The sequence below is a fragment of the Mastomys coucha genome, unplaced genomic scaffold, assembly GCF_008632895.1.
Source record: "Mastomys coucha isolate ucsf_1 unplaced genomic scaffold, UCSF_Mcou_1 pScaffold13, whole genome shotgun sequence".
NCBI classification, from domain to species: domain Eukaryota; kingdom Metazoa; phylum Chordata; class Mammalia; order Rodentia; family Muridae; genus Mastomys; species Mastomys coucha.
In genome coordinates, this window is record NW_022196895.1 from 40,262,757 (window position 1) to 40,268,018 (window position 5,262).

Consider the following 5,262-nt stretch of genomic DNA (forward strand, 5'->3'; position numbering starts at 1 on the left):
GAAGCAAAAGAGTTAACGGCCCAACTATGGCTGTAAGTAAAGTAGTTAACTAAGGGGAAAGGTAACAAGGAGGGATACCAGTTGTTAGATTCTCGGTGTCTCCTTTCTCTTTCCTGAAGGTTATTTCTGACTGCGGCTACACTTTCTCCAATTACCCCTGACCAGTTGGCAAAGAAGCAACAACCTTCTCCCACTGCTCTATAAAGACCTTCTTACTTCATAAAGAGAAACTTTGGATTCTTTGATTCTGAAGGACAGCCTCAGTGAAGGAGTCTTTCTGAGCTCCCAGATGAGAGACAGAATTTTCAGATTGCTCAGGTCTATGTCTATATTGCATGGAGTTCCCTAACTAGTTTGCTTACACACACAAACACACACACACACACACACACACACACACACACACCTAATTAGAGCTGAGGTTCCAATCGCAGCAGAGCCAAAAATATCTGTACCAAAGTCAATTTACCAGCTTCTTTTACTATCATGTGGTAGCCACTTTCCACAAACAAGCCAGCCAACTGGAAGAAACAGGATCAAGTCTTTAGGCCACTGGCCTCTTTCCGGTTCCTAATGTCTGGGGTAAGGGATGTGGGCAGTCTGGCATCAACCAGAAAACTTCCCAGTACCTTTGATGTTACCCTGGGTTCCTGTGAGCTCAGTGAAATAGAGCCCTGGCCCCATTAGTCCTCTTCAAAATGGCGACTACGACATCTTTTTCCCTCTTCCACTTTGGTCATTTGTTTTTCCAGTGTCCTGTTTTGTTTTCAATAAGCACATTGGCCCTCCTCTAGCCTCTTCTTCTCCAGGTGTCTCTGGGTTCATCCCCTGAGGTCTCTTTTATCATTTTCCCTGGGTACTACCATTATTACCCTGGTCAATCTTTCATCTACAGAGTCATGGTTGTTGCAAACCTTTTGAGAAATATCCAATAATTGAGATCTATTCAAGCCCTACTATCATCTGAAATGTCTTTCTAATATCTTAGGCTGAGTAAATAACAAAGGTAACATTAGTTTGCTCTTTTGGTTTTCTCTAGGTCTCTGATGGTTAAATTTGCAGTAAGCCCCAGTGGGAGGTTCTTGGGGCACTTTGATGACCTCATTCACCTTAGACAGATTGGTGGGTTTTCTAGCACCTGCCTTCAATGCTCCTAATAAAAACCCTGGTGAAAACTGTTCAAGGCCTCCTAACCCTGGTTGGTGTTAGAGTCTGGTCAGGTTAGGCAGAGGAGAAAATCATATGATCCAGGCTGCTGCACAGTTTGGCAATGATCCCCTGTTCAGCCCAAGTGCAGCTTTCCTATTCTCAAGCAGATCCTGTCCACTTCCCAGCTGTGAAGAGAGGGTTTCCAGGAGCTTTGGACAATCATCTACTGGTTGGTTTAAAAAGCATTCTCAAGGATGCTAATGAGAGCCTGAGGCTTTTTTTTTTTTTTTTTCAGAGAATGGTAGGTTCGGTGTTTTCCAATTATACAGACCACTGGTTGAAACGGAAATGGAAACTATGAAAGGGGGAGAGGAAGGACCTCTGTGTCTTGGACTTCCTGAAAGTACTCCCCTTAAAAGAAAGACTGTGAGGTTGTCTGTGCAGCAAAGAAATTTCTCTGGGATTCCCCATAGTCAGAGCCACTCCATATGTATGGTGGGTGCAGGGGGCTCAAAATAGAGGAGATTACTTCCCTAAACCCAAGGACAATAAAGAAAACTATTTCCCCTCCCCCGGAGTACTCCACTTAGAAGCACACAGATGCAGGAAAATAAGACAGCAAGAGAGCAATTGTGGATGCAGAGAAGAGCCAAACTTCGAAGGGCTCAAGACCATGATGAACAGAGGATATTCTCCCACTCTAAGGATGGGCGGAGGCACTCCCAGTGTTGAGACAAGGAAGAGAAATGCTGTTCCAGGGAGAAAAGCAAGTGGGGTCAGGGGGAGAATGAGATCTCAAGCAACAAAGCAGAGCCAGAAGCAAACATGCTGAGAGAGCCAAAGGAAAGAGAAGAGCTTGACAGTGGTCAGTGGTCCCAGATGGCCATGGTTGGCCGTGGAGGAGAAAAGAGGCCCACGATAGAAGACACTACCTTCCACTGAGTATACCCAGCAGAACTATTTTCCTCTCCCTAGGGAGCCACTCTGGGGCATATGGAAGGGAAAATCAATTTCCTCTGGTGGTGTCAAAAGAAAGAGTGAGGTTTAGGATTCTCTGGGCAATCTGAACCAGCCAAGACGATTCAGGACTGCAACAAAAGGGTTTCAAATCCTGGAAGATGATTTCACACCAGAGGAAGCCTCTTGTCATAAATATCCACCCTTGACTACAAAACACCTTGAAGTGTTTTAAGATGTACCTCAATGGTATCTTGGGACATCCTATCCCCCCACCCCATTTTAGATCTGTTTTTCCAACTGACAGAGACACAGAGACCCACAGTCAGTCAAGTAACTGCCTATCAGTATACCCACACCCACATCCAAACCCACCCACTCACATCTACACACACACACACATACACACACGTTTGAAATGGTTCATTCTTTGCCTTTCAGTACTCTTTTATTACTGTCACCCTGTGAAGAAATCCTTGCATCCAACAATCATTTATCGGCTGGATGGAGTATGCTCTCTGTCCCAAACACTTAGTTTAATAGGCTTCTGAAGGCCTAAGAGAGACATCAGGACAGCTTATCCATGTTGGAGGTACCATTCTGACTTTAAAACCCTGCATGTAGGTCTCAACACCTGCCAAAATGAGAATTAAAAAACCCCAAACCATCAAAGACCAATGGTGTGGCCAACGTCAAGGAGATCCAGTTGCTTGCGGCAGCTGCGGCATCGGAATGTGATCCAGCTTGTGGACGTGCTGTACAATGAGGAGAAGCAGAAGATGTATATGATGATGGAGTACTGCGTGTGTGGCATGCAGGAGATGCTGGACAGTGTGCTGGAGAAGCGCTTCCCCATGTGCCAAGCTCATGGGTACTTCCGCCAGCTGACTGACAGCCTGGAGTACCTACATAGCCAGGGCATTGCTCACAAGGACATCAAGCCGGGCAACCTGCTACTCACCACCGACGGCACACTCAAGATCTCCTACCTCGGTGTTGCCGAGGCCTTGTACCCTTTCGCTGTCGATGACACCTGCCAGACAAGCCAGGGCTTCCCAGCCTTCCAGCCTCCGGAGATTGCCAATGGACTGGACACCTTTTCAGGTTTCAAGGTGGTCATCTGATCAGCTGGGGTCACATTCTACAACATCACCACCGGTCTGTATCCATTTGATGGGGACAATATCTACAAGCTCTTTGAGAACATCGGGAGACAGGACTTCACCATCCCTTGTGACTGCGGTCCACCACTCTCTAACCTACTCCAAGGGATGCTGGAGTACGAGCCGGCCAAGAGGTTCTCCATCCGACAGATTAGGCAGCACAGCTGATTCCGGAAGAAACACTGTCTGGCTGAGGTGCTCGTGGCCTATCCCACTAAGCCCAGACACTAAGGACCACTGGCGCAGTATGACAGTAGTGCCCTACCTGGAGGACCTGCACTGCCGTGCAGAGGAGGAGGAGGAGAAGGAGGAAGAAGAGGAGGAGGAGGAGTGAGGGAGGGAGGGAGGGAGGAGGAGGAGGAGGGAGAAGGAGGAGGAGGAGGGGGACTTGTTTGACATTGAGGACGGCACCATCTACACCCAGGACTTCACAATGCCTGGACAGGTCCTGGAAGAGGAAGTGGGTCAGAATGGACAGAGCCACAGCCTGCCCAAGGCTCTTTGTGTGAATGTCACAGAGCCCCAGCTCAGCAGCAAGGTGAAGCCAGAAGGCTGACCAGGCACCGCCAACCCTGAGCACAAGGTATGCTCCAGCAACAAGATCTGCCAGATCTTGGCCTGCAAGGAGCAGTGACTGAGGCCTACAGTGTGTCGCCAGGATCTCTGGGCAGTTGGGGCTTCTGGGCCTGCCTGTCCACACACTTCAGGATGTTGGAGCCGAGGGCGGACCTGCCACCCCAGAAGCACTTTATGTCAAGACCACTGGCCGGCCCCGCCTGCATGCCGTCCTGCGAGCCTCGCTGCCTTTGGGTTGGTTTCTTTTTTTTTTCTTTTTTTAATAAAACAGGTGAATTTGAAAAAAAAAAATGCTTCCAGGACCCAGGAAAGTCTCTAGATGGGCTAATCTTGCCTTTTGGTGTCTGTCGTTCTGCTTCTTTCTAACTGTTCTTGCTAACAGAAGTATCTCAACTAGAATGATGTTCTTTTGTCTAAGGGACAAAGAACTGTGAGGAATAGGGCTGCATGATTTGGGTGTAGCTCTTAACACGCAATAAAGAGTTTCCTTTTGACTTTAAGAGGTTCTAGGTGTGTTCTCTGGTGGGTCTTATTCATAACATTCTGGTGGCCTCGGAGAGATTTCAAGAGATTGAAATGCTGGGACACTGGGGGTCTTGGATTCCTTTGGGGTGGTAGTGTTGGGGAAATGGAGAGTTTCTAAGGGTGTGCACACTGAGATGTTTCAGGGTTTCAGAAACTTCTTCCACCTCTGCCTCTGTTGACCTAGAGGCTCCCGATGCCTCTACCCTAAACAGTAAACTTACAAAAAGTTGTCTGTATCTGTCTCTTCCTTAGGTGATTCTGTTCATGGCACTTTCAGCATAGTACAGTTAGGGAAGGCTGGATGGAGCCCAAATTCCAGTGTCTAGGATCCATGTGACACATCACTAGACCCACGGTTGATATCTGTGTGGTAGCCATGCCTGGTTTTCTGACACACACACACACACACACACACACACACACACACACACACACACTTCAAGTGTTGGCTCCATAACACTTGTAATAGTCTATGAGCTATGGTTAGTCGGTTGAATCCATATCTTTACCAGACTAAGTGCAAAGATCACCTTTTTTAATTTCTTGGGACTCCTACACAGTGCTTTATTCTCACCAAATATCTGTAAGTATCAGGGGCAGTACCTGGATAAATGTAAAAATTGAGGAATATGTAACACTAAACCCAGTTTAAAGTCTCAACTTCGTGAGCCTGAACAACTGGCATTTTCTCGTTATATCTTTTTGCTTTGGGAGTGGTGTTAAATTATTTTCTTTCAATGTGCAAAGTCTTATACAAATTAAAGAAAAATACTGCCTGAAGCATGCACATATTGTTTGGGATTCTGTTGTTGTTATTATTGTTGCTGTGTTGCTTTGGTTTTTGTTTGGTTTTCTTTTCTCTTATGTTTTTAAGTAATGTCTTACTATGTAT

The 5,262-nt window shown here is 46.7% G+C and overlaps 1 pseudogene; it reads left to right on the forward strand.

The window, feature by feature from the left end:
- Positions 1-2,797: 2,797 nt before the first annotated feature.
- LOC116087460 lies at positions 2,798-4,696 on the forward strand (annotated as a pseudogene).
- Positions 4,697-5,262: the final 566 nt, after the last annotated feature.